A 12,665-nucleotide genomic window follows, 5' to 3' on the forward strand; every position below is an offset into this window, starting at 1 on the left:
CTGTCATACCACAGCCCTAACAACCCCAATTCCATCCCCTTTGTGGCAACAGACAAGTCATAGCACCTGTGCAACTTTCTCTGGACTGCACAACAGCGATCAATCCACTTTTCCCCTCTCTGGGACACCACAGCAGTGACAGACTCACTTTTCCCCTCTTTGTGACACCACAGAAGTGACAGGCCCAATTGATGCCTCTCTGTGACACCAGTGCAGAGGCAGTCTCAGTTTTTTCCTCTCTGTGACATCACACCAATCAGGGACCCATTTTCCCCTCTCTATCACATCACTGCACTGACAACTCTCATTTACGCCTCTCTGTGACACCACAGTGCTGACAGAGGCATTATTCCCCTCTCTGGGACATCACAGTCATGACAGCCTCAAATTCATCCCCTCTCTAACACCGCAGCACTGACTGATCCACTTTTCCTCCATTTGTGACATCAGAGCAGTGACAGGCCCAACTTACATCTGTTGATGACACCAAAGTGGTGGCAGCCTCAGTTTCTTCCTCTCTGTGACATCACAAAAATGAGTGACCCAGTTTCACCTCTCTCTGACATCTCTGCAGTCAGTGACAAGTCCAATTTACACCTCTCTGGGACACCACAGTTGTGACAGACTCATTATTCTCTTCTCTGTGACATCACAGCAGAGACAGAACCAATTCAAACCTCTCTCTGATACCATAGGCATGACATCCCCAACTGCATCCCCTCTGTGGCAACAGACAAGTCAGAACACCTGTGGAACTTTCTCTCAGACTCCACAGCTGTGATAGGCCCTGTTTTCCTCTCTCTGGGACATCACAGCAGTGGGACACCCCAATCTACGCCTCTCTGGGACATCACAGCAGTGAAAGACCCAGTTTCCACCCTTGAAGACATCACAGCACTGACAGACCAAATTTCACCCTTTCTGTCACACCACAGATGGAACAAGCCCAACTTACACCTATCTGACACACCCCAGCGGTGACAGTGCCACGTTTCTCCTCTTCGTGACATAACATCAAAGACAAGTGGGAATTCATCCCCTCCTATAGGCCACAGCAGTGACAGCCTCAGTTTTCCTCTCTCTGGGAGATCACTGCACTGACAAGTCCAATTGACACCTCTCTGTGACACCACGGCGCTGAAAGACCCATTATTCCCCTCTCTGGGACATCACATCAGAACCAATTTAAAACTCTCTGTCATACCACAGCCCTAACAACCCCAATTCCATCCCCTTTGTGGCAACAGACAAGTCATAGCACCTGTGCAACTTTCTCTGGGACTGCACAACAGTGATCACTCCACTTTTCCCCTCTCTGGGACACCACAGCAGTGACAGACTCACTTTTCCCCTCTTTGTGACATCACAGAAGTGACAGGCCCAATTGATGCCTCTCTGTGACACCAGTGCAGAGGCAGTCTCAGTTTTTTCCTCTCTGTGACATCACACCAGTCAGGGACCCATTTTCCCCTCTCTATCACATCACTGCACTGACAACTCGAATTTACGCCTCTCTGTGACACCACAGTGCTGACAGAGGCATTATTCCCCTCTCTGGGACATCACAGTCATGACAGCCTCAAATACATCCCCTCTCTAACACCGCAGCACTGACTGATCCACTTTTCCTCCATTTGTGACATCAGAGCAGTGACAGGCCCAACTTACATCTGTTGATGACACCAAAGTGGTGGCAGCCTCAGTTTCTTCCTCTCTGTGACATCACAAAAATGAGTGACCCAGTTTCACCTCTCTCTGACATCACTGCAGTCAGTGACAAGTCCAATTTACACCTCTCTGGGACACCACAGTTGTGACAGACTCATTATTCTCTTCTCTGTGACATCACAGCAGAGACAGAACCAATTCAAACCTCTCTCTGATACCATAGGCATGACATCCCCAACTGCATCCCCTCTGTGGCAACAGACAAGTCAGAACACCTGTGGAACTTTCTCTCAGACTCCACAGCTGTGATAGCCCCTGTTTTCCTCTCTCTGGGACATCACAGCAGTGGGACACCCCAATCTACGCCTCTCTGGGACATCACAGCAGTGACAGACCCAGTTTCCACCCTTGAAGACATCACAGCACTGACAGACCAAATTTCACCCTTTCTGTCACACCACAGATGGAACAAGCCCAACTTACACCTATCTGACACACCCCAGCGGTGACAGTGCCACGTTTCTCCTCTCCGTGACATAACATCAAAGACAAGTGGGAATTCATCCCCTCCTATAGGCCACAGCAGTGACAGCCTCAGTTTTCCTCTCTCTGGGAGATCACTGCACTGACAAGTCCAATTGACACATCTCTGTGACACCACGGCGCTGAAAGACCCATTATTCCCCTCTCTGGGACATCACATCAGAACCAATTTAAAACTCTCTGTCATACCACAGCCCTAACAACCCCAATTCCATCCCCTTTGTGGCAACAGACAAGTCATAGCACCTGTGCAACTTTCTCTGGACTGCACAACAGCGATCAATCCACTTTTCCCCTCTCTGGGACACCACAGCAGTGACAGACTCACTTATCCCCTCTTTGTGACGCCACAGAAGTGACAGGCCCAATTGATGCCTCTCTGTGACACCAGTGCAGAGGCAGTCTCAGTTTTTTCCTCTCTGTGACATCACACCAATCAGGGACCCATTTTCCCCTCTCTATCACATCACTGCACTGACAACTCTCATTTACGCCTCTCTGTGACACCACAGTGCTGACAGAGGCATTATTCCCCTCTCTGGGACATCACAGTCATGACAGCCTCAAATACATCCCCTCTCTAACACCGCAGCACTGACTGATCCACTTTTCCTCCATTTGTGACATCAGAGCAGTGACAGGCCCAACTTACATCTGTTGATGACACCAAAGTGGTGGCAGCCTCAGTTTCTTCCTCTCTGTGACATCACAAAAATGAGTGACCCAGTTTCACCTCTCTCTGACATCACTGCAGTCAGTGACAAGTCCAATTTACACCTCTCTGGGACACCACAGTTGTGACAGACTCATTATTCTCTTCTCTGTGACATCACAGCAGAGACAGAACCAATTCAAACCTCTCTCTGATACCATAGGCATGACATCCCCAACTGCATCCCCTCTGTGGCAACAGACAAGTCAGAACACCTGTGGAACTTTCTCTCAGACTCCACAGCTGTGATAGCCCCTGTTTTCCTCTCTCTGGGACATCACAGCAGTGGGACACCCCAATCTACGCCTCTCTGGGACATCACAGCAGTGACAGACCCAGTTTCCACCCTTTAAGACATCACAGCACTGACAGACCAAATTTCACCCTTTCTGTCACACCACAGATGGAACAAGCCCAACTTACACCTATCTGACACACCCCAGCGGTGACAGTGCCACGTTTCTCCTCTCCGTGACATAACATCAAAGACAAGTGGGAATTCATCCCCTCCTATAGGCCACAGCAGTGACAGCCTCAGTTTTCCTCTCTCTGGGAGATCACTGCACTGACAAGTCCAATTGACACATCTCTGTGACACCACGGCGCTGAAAGACCCATTATTCCCCTCTCTGGGACATCACATCAGAACCAATTTAAAACTCTCTGTCATACCACAGCCCTAACAACCCCAATTCCATCCCCTTTGTGGCAACAGACAAGTCATAGCACCTGTGCAACTTTCTCTGGACTGCACAACAGCGATCAATCCACTTTTCCCCTCTCTGGGACACCACAGCAGTGACAGACTCACTTATCCCCTCTTTGTGACGCCACAGAAGTGACAGGCCCAATTGATGCCTCTCTGTGACACCAGTGCAGAGGCAGTCTCAGTTTTTTCCTCTCTGTGACATCACACCAATCAGGGACCCATTTTCCCCTCTCTATCACATCACTGCACTGACAACTCTCATTTACGCCTCTCTGTGACACCACAGTGCTGACAGAGGCATTATTCCCCTCTCTGGGACATCACAGTCATGACAGCCTCAAATTCATCCCCTCTCTAACACCGCAGCACTGACTGATCCACTTTTCCTCCATTTGTGACATCAGAGCAGTGACAGGCCCAACTTACATCTGTTGATGACACCAAAGTGGTGGCAGCCTCAGTTTCTTCCTCTCTGTGACATCACAAAAATGAGTGACCCAGTTTCACCTCTCTCTGACATCACTGCAGTCAGTGACAAGTCCAATTTACACCTCTCTGGGACACCACAGTGGTGACAGACTCATTATTCTCTTCTCTGTGACATCACAGCAGAGACAGAACCAATTCAAACCTCTCTCTGATACCATAGGCATGACATCCCCAACTGCATCCCCTCTGTGGCAACAGACAAGTCAGAACACCTGTGGAACTTTCTCTCAGACTCCACAGCTGTGATAGCCCCTGTTTTCCTCTCTCTGGGACATCACAGCAGTGGGACACCCCAATCTACGCCTCTCTGGGACATCACAGCAGTGAAAGACCCAGTTTCCACCCTTGAAGACACCACAGCACTGACAGACCAAATTTCACCCTTTCTGTCACACCACAGATGGAACAAGCCCAACTTACACCTATCTGACACACCCCAGTGGTGACAGTGCCACGTTTCTCCTCTTCGTGACATAACATCAAAGACAAGTGGGAATTCATCCCCTCCTATAGGCCACAGCAGTGACAGCCTCAGTTTTCCTCTCTCTGGGAGATCACTGCACTGACAAGTCCAATTGACACCTCTCTGTGACACCACGGCGCTGAAAGACCCATTATTCCCCTCTCTGGGACATCACATCAGAACCAATTTAAAACTCTCTGTCATACCACAGCCCTAACAACCCCAATTCCATCCCCTTTGTGGCAACAGACAAGTCATAGCACCTGTGCAACTTTCTCTGGACTGCACAACAGCGATCAATCCACTTTTCCCCTCTCTGGGACACCACAGCAGTGACAGACTCACTTTTCCCCTCTTTGTGACACCACAGAAGTGACAGGCCCAATTGATGCCTCTCTGTGACACCAGTGCAGAGGCAGTCTCAGTTTTTTCCTCTCTGTGACATCACACCAATCAGGGACCCATTTTCCCCTCTCTATCACATCACTGCACTGACAACTCTCATTTACGCCTCTCTGTGACACCACAGTGCTGACAGAGGCATTATTCCCCTCTCTGGGACATCACAGTCATGACAGCCTCAAATACATCCCCTCTCTAACACCGCAGCACTGACTGATCCACTTTTCCTCCATTTGTGACATCAGAGCAGTGACAGGCCCAACTTACATCTGTTGATGACACCAAAGTGGTGGCAGCCTCAGTTTCTTCCTCTCTGTGACATCACAAAAATGAGTGACCCAGTTTCACCTCTCTCTGACATCACTGCAGTCAGTGACAAGTCCAATTTACACCTCTCTGGGACACCACAGTGGTGACAGACTCATTATTCTCTTCTCTGTGACATCACAGCAGAGACAGAACCAATTCAAACCTCTCTCTGATACCATAGGCATGACATCCCCAACTGCATCCCCTCTGTGGCAACAGACAAGTCAGAACACCTGTGGAACTTTCTCTCAGACTCCACAGCTGTGATAGCCCCTGTTTTCCTCTCTCTGGGACATCACGGCAGTGGGACACCCCAATCTACGCCTCTCTGGGACATCACAGCAGTGAAGGACCCAGTTTCCACCCTTTAAGACATCACAGCAATGACAGACCAAATTTCACCCTTTCTGTCACACCACAGATGGAACAAGCCCAACTTACACCTATCTGACACACCCCAGCGGTGACAGTGCCACGTTTCTCCTCTTCGTGACATAACATCAAAGACAAGTGGGAATTCATCCCCTCCTATAGGCCACAGCAGTGACAGCCTCAGTTTTCCTCTCTCTGGGAGATCACTGCACTGACAAGTCCAATTGACACCTCTCTGTGACACCACGGCGCTGAAAGACCCATTATTCCCCTCTCTGGGACATCACATCAGAACCAATTTAAAACTCTCTGTCATACCACAGCCCTAACAACCCCAATTCCATCCCCTTTGTGGCAACACACAAGTCATAGCACCTGTGCAACTTTCTCTGGGACTGCACAACAGTGATCACTCCACTTTTCCCCTCTCTGGGACACCACAGCAGTGACAGACTCACTTTTCCCCTCTTTGTGACATCACAGAAGTGACAGGCCCAATTGATGCCTCTCTGTGACACCAGTGCAGAGGCAGTCTCAGTTTTTTCCTCTCTGTGACATCACACCAGTCAGGGACCCATTTTCCCCTCTCTATCACATCACTGCACTGACAACTCTCATTTACGCCTCTCTGTGACACCACAGTGCTGACAGAGGCATTATTCCCCTCTCTGGGACATCACAGTCATGACAGCCTCAAATTCATCCCCTCTCTAACACCGCAGCACTGACTGATCCACTTTTCCTCCATTTGTGACATCAGAGCAGTGACAGGCCCAACTTACATCTGTTGATGACACCAAAGTGGTGGCAGCCTCAGTTTCTTCCTCTCTGTGACATCACAAAAATGAGAGACCCAGTTTCACCTCTCTCTGACATCACTGCAGTCAGTGACAAGTCCAATTTACACCTCTCTGGGACACCACAGTGGTGACAGACTCATTATTCTCTTCTCTGTGACATCACAGCAGAGACAGAACCAATTCAAACCTCTCTCTGATACCATAGCCATGATATCCCCAACTGCATCCCCTCTGTGGCAACAGACAAGTCAGAACACCTGTGGAACTTTCTCTCAGACTCCACAGCTGTGATAGCCCCTGTTTTCCTCTCTCTGGGACATCACAGCAATGGGACACCCCAATCTACGCCTCTCTGGGACATCACAGCAGTGAAGGACCCAGTTTCCACCCTTTAAGACATCACAGCAATGACAGACCAAATTTCACCCTTTCTGTCACACCACAGATGGAACAAGCCCAACTTACACCTATCTGACACACCCCAGCGGTGACAGTGCCACGTTTCTCCTCTTCGTGACATAACATCAAAGACAAGTGGGAATTCATCCCCTCCTATAGGCCACAGCAGTGACAGCCTCAGTTTTCCTCTCTCTGGGAGATCACTGCACTGACAAGTCCAATTGACACCTCTCTGTGACACCACGGCGCTGAAAGACCCATTATTCCCCTCTCTGGGACATCACATCAGAACCAATTTAAAACTCTCTGTCATACCACAGCCCTAACAACCCCAATTCCATCCCCTTTGTGGCAACAGACAAGTCATAGCACCTGTGCAACTTTCTCTGGGACTGCACAACAGTGATCACTCCACTTTTCCCCTCTCTGGGACACCACAGCAGTGACAGACTCACTTTTCCCCTCTTTGTGACATCACAGAAGTGACAGGCCCAATTGATGCCTCTCTGTGACACCAGTGCAGAGGCAGTCTCAGTTTTTTCCTCTCTGTGACATCACACCAGTCAGGGACCCATTTTCCCCTCTCTATCACATCACTGCACTGACAACTCGAATTTACGCCTCTCTGTGACACCACAGTGCTGACAGAGGCATTATTCCCCTCTCTGGGACATCACAGTCATGACAGCCTCAAATTCATCCCCTCTCTAACACCGCAGCACTGACTGATCCACTTTTCCTCCATTTGTGACATCAGAGCAGTGACAGGCCCAACTTACATCTGTTGATGACACCAAAGTGGTGGCAGCCTCAGTTTCTTCCTCTCTGTGACATCACAAAAATGAGTGACCCAGTTTCACCTCTCTCTGACATCACTGCAGTCAGTGACAAGTCCAATTTACACCTCTCTGGGACACCACAGTGGTGACAGACTCATTATTCTCTTCTCTGTGACATCACAGCAGAGACAGAACCAATTCAAACCTCTCTCTGATACCATAGCCATGATATCCCCAACTGCATCCCCTCTGTGGCAACAGACAAGTCAGAACACCTGTGGAACTTTCTCTCAGACTCCACAGCTGTGATAGCCCCTGTTTTCCTCTCTCTGGGACATCACAGCAATGGGACACCCCAATCTACGCCTCTCTGGGACATCACAGCAGTGAAAGACCCAGTTTCCACCCTTGAAGACACCACAGCAATGACAGACCAAATTTCACCCTTTCTGTCACACCACAGATGGAACAAGCCCAACTTACACCTATCTTACACACCCCAGCGGTGACAGTGCCACGTTTCTCCTCTTCGTGACATAACATCAAAGACAAGTGGGAATTCATCCCCTCCTATAGGCCACAGCAGTGACAGCCTCAGTTTTCCTCTCTCTGGGAGATCACTGCACTGACAAGTCCAATTGACACCTCTCTGTGACACCACGGCGCTGAAAGACCCATTATTCCCCTCTCTGGGACATCACATCAGAACCAATTTAAAACTCTCTGTCATACCACAGCCCTAACAACCCCAATTCCATCCCCTTTGTGGCAACAGACAAGTCATAGCACCTGTGCAACTTTCTCTGGGACTGCACAACAGTGATCACTCCACTTTTCCCCTCTCTGGGACACCACAGCAGTGACAGACTCACTTTTCCCCTCTTTGTGACATCACAGAAGTGACAGGCCCAATTGATGCTTCTCTGTGACACCAGTGCAGAGGCAGTCTCAGTTTTTTCCTCTCTGTGACATCACACCAATCGGGGACCCATTTTCCCCTCTCTATCACATCACTGCACTGACAACTCTCATTTACGCCTCTCTGTGACACCACAGTGCTGACAGAGGCATTATTCCCCTCTCTGGGACATCACAGTCATGACAGCCTCAAATTCATCCCCTCTCTAACACCGCAGCACTGACTGATCCACTTTTCCTCCATTTGTGACATCAGAGCAGTGACAGGCCCAACTTACATCTGTTGATGACACCAAAGTGGTGGCAGCCTCAGTTTCTTCCTCTCTGTGACATCACAAAAATGAGAGACCCAGTTTCACCTCTCTCTGACATCACTGCAGTCAGTGACAAGTCCAATTTACACCTCTCTGGGACACCACAGTGGTGACAGACTCATTATTCTCTTCTCTGTGACATCACAGCAGAGACAGAACCAATTCAAACCTCTCTCTGATACCATAGCCATGATATCCCCAACTGCATCCCCTCTGTGGCAACAGACAAGTCAGAACACCTGTGGAACGTTCTCTCAGACTCCACAGCTGTGATAGCCCCTGTTTTCCTCTCTCTGGGACATCACAGCAGTGGGACACCCCAATCTACGCCTCTCTGGGACATCACAGCAGTGAAAGACCCAGTTTCCACCCTTGAAGACACCACAGCAATGACAGACCAAATTTCACCCTTTCTGTCACACCACAGATGGAACAAGCCCAACTTACACCTATCTTACACACCCCAGCGGTGACAGTGCCACGTTTCTCCTCTTCATGACATAACATCAAAGACAAGTGGGAATTCATCCCCTCCTATAGGCCACAGCAGTGACAGCCTCAGTTTTCCTCTCTCTGGGAGATCACTGCACTGACAAGTCCAATTGACACCTCTCTGTGACACCACGGCACTGAAAGACCCATTATTCCCCTCTCTGGGACATCACATCAGAACCAATTTAAAACTCTCTGTCATACCACAGCCCTAACAACCCCAATTCCATCCCCTTTGTGGCAACAGACAAGTCATAGCACCTGTGCAACTTTCTCTGGGACTGCACAACAGTGATCACTCCACTTTTCCCCTCTCTGGGACACCACAGCAGTGACAGACTCACTTTTCCCCTCTTTGTGACATCACAGAAGTGACAGGCCCAATTGATGCCTCTCTGTGACACCAGTGCAGAGGCAGTCTCAGTTTTTTCCTCTCTGTGACATCACACCAGTCAGGGACCCATTTTCCCCTCTCTATCACATCACTGCACTGACAACTCTCATTTACGCCTCTCTGTGACACCACAGTGCTGACAGAGGCATTATTCCCCTCTCTGGGACATCACAGTCATGACAGCCTCAAATTCATCCCCTCTCTAACACCGCAGCACTGACTGATCCACTTTTCCTCCATTTGTGACATCAGAGCAGTGACAGGCCCAACTTACATCTGTTGATGACACCAAAGTGGTGGCAGCCTCAGTTTCTTCCTCTCTGTGACACCACAAAAATGAGTGACCCAGTTTCACCTCTCTCTGACATCACTGCAGTCAGTGACAAGTCCAATTTACACCTCTCTGGGACACCACAGTGGTGACAGACTCATTATTCTCTTCTCTGTGACATCACAGCAGAGACAGAACCAATTCAAACCTCTCTCTGATACCATAGCCATGACATCCCCAACTGCATCCCCTCTGTGGCAACAGACAAGTCAGAACACCTGTGGAACTTTCTCTCAGACTCCACAGCTGTGATAGCCCCTGTTTTCCTCTCTCTGGGACATCACAGCAGTGGGACACCCCAATCTACGCCTCTCTGGGACATCACAGCAGTGAAAGACCCAGTTTCCACCCTTGAAGACATCACAGCACTGACAGACCAAATTTCACCCTTTCTGTCACACCACAGATGGAACAAGCCCAACTTACACCTATCTGACACACCCCAGTGGTGACAGTGCCACATTTCTCCTCTTCGTGACATAACATCAAAGACAAGTGGGAATTCATCCCCTCCTATAGGCCACAGCAGTGACAGCCTCAGTTTTCCTCTCTCTGGGAGATCACTGCACTGACAAGTCCAATTGACACCTCTCTGTGACACCACGGCGCTGAAAGACCCATTATTCCCCTCTCTGGGACATCACATCAGAACCAATTTAAAACTCTCTGTCATACCACAGCCCTAACAACCCCAATTCCATCCCCTTTGTGGCAACAGACAAGTCATAGCACCTGTGCAACTTTCTCTGGACTGCACAACAGCGATCAATCCACTTTTCCCCTCTCTGGGACACCACAGCAGTGACAGACTCACTTTTCCCCTCTTTGTGACACCACAGAAGTGACAGGCCCAATTGATGCCTCTCTGTGACACCAGTGCAGAGGCAGTCTCAGTTTTTTCCTCTCTGTGACATCACACCAATCAGGGACCCATTTTCCCCTCTCTATCACATCACTGCACTGACAACTCTCATTTACGCCTCTCTGTGACACCACAGTGCTGACAGAGGCATTATTCCCCTCTCTGGGACATCACAGTCATGACAGCCTCAAATTCATCCCCTCTCTAACACCGCAGCACTGACTGATCCACTTTTCCTCCATTTGTGACATCAGAGCAGTGACAGGCCCAACTTACATCTGTTGATGACACCAAAGTGGTGGCAGCCTCAGTTTCTTCCTCTCTGTGACATCACAAAAATGAGTGACCCAGTTTCACCTCTCTCTGACATCACTGCAGTCAGTGACAAGTCCAATTTACACCTCTCTGGGACACCACAGTTGTGACAGACTCATTATTCTCTTCTCTGTGACATCACAGCAGAGACAGAACCAATTCAAACCTCTCTCTGATACCATAGGCATGACATCCCCAACTGCATCCCCTCTGTGGCAACAGACAAGTCAGAACACCTGTGGAACTTTCTCTCAGACTCCACAGCTGTGATAGCCCCTGTTTTCCTCTCTCTGGGACATCACAGCAGTGGGACACCCCAATCTACGCCTCTCTGGGACATCACAGCAGTGACAGACCCAGTTTCCACCCTTTAAGACATCACAGCACTGACAGACCAAATTTCACCCTTTCTGTCACACCACAGATGGAACAAGCCCAACTTACACCTATCTGACACACCCCAGCGGTGACAGTGCCACGTTTCTCCTCTCCGTGACATAACATCAAAGACAAGTGGGAATTCATCCCCTCCTATAGGCCACAGCAGTGACAGCCTCAGTTTTCCTCTCTCTGGGAGATCACTGCACTGACAAGTCCAATTGACACATCTCTGTGACACCACGGCGCTGAAAGACCCATTATTCCCCTCTCTGGGACATCACATCAGAACCAATTTAAAACTCTCTGTCATACCACAGCCCTAACAACCCCAATTCCATCCCCTTTGTGGCAACAGACAAGTCATAGCACCTGTGCAACTTTCTCTGGGACTGCACAACAGCGATCAATCCACTTTTCCCCTCTCTGGGACACCACAGCAGTGACAGACTCACTTTTCCCCTCTTTGTGACATCACAGAAGTGACAGGCCCAATTGATGCCTCTCTGTGACACCAGTGCAGAGGCAGTCTCAGTTTTTTCCTCTCTGTGACATCACACCAATAGGGGACCCATTTTCCCCTCTCTATCACATCACTGCACTGACAACTCTCATTTACGCCTCTCTGTGACACCACAGTGCTGACAGAGGCATTATTCCCCTCTCTGGGACATCACAGTCATGACAGCCTCAAATTCATCCCCTCTCTAACACCGCAGCACTGACTGATCCACTTTTCCTCCATTTGTGACATCAGAGCAGTGACAGGCCCAACTTACATCTGTTGATGACACCAAAGTGGTGGCAGCCTCAGTTTCTTCCTCTCTGTGACATCACAAAAATGAGTGACCCAGTTTCACCTCTCTCTGACATCACTGCAGTCAGTGACAAGTCCAATTTACACCTCTCTGGGACACCACAGTTGTGACAGACTCATTATTCTCTTCTCTGTGACATCACAGCAGAGACAGAACCAATTCAAACCTCTCTCTGATACCATAGGCATGACATCCCCA

This window comes from Poecile atricapillus, chromosome 1, assembly GCF_030490865.1.
Source record: "Poecile atricapillus isolate bPoeAtr1 chromosome 1, bPoeAtr1.hap1, whole genome shotgun sequence".
In the NCBI taxonomy this organism is placed as follows: Eukaryota; Metazoa; Chordata; class Aves; order Passeriformes; family Paridae; genus Poecile; species Poecile atricapillus.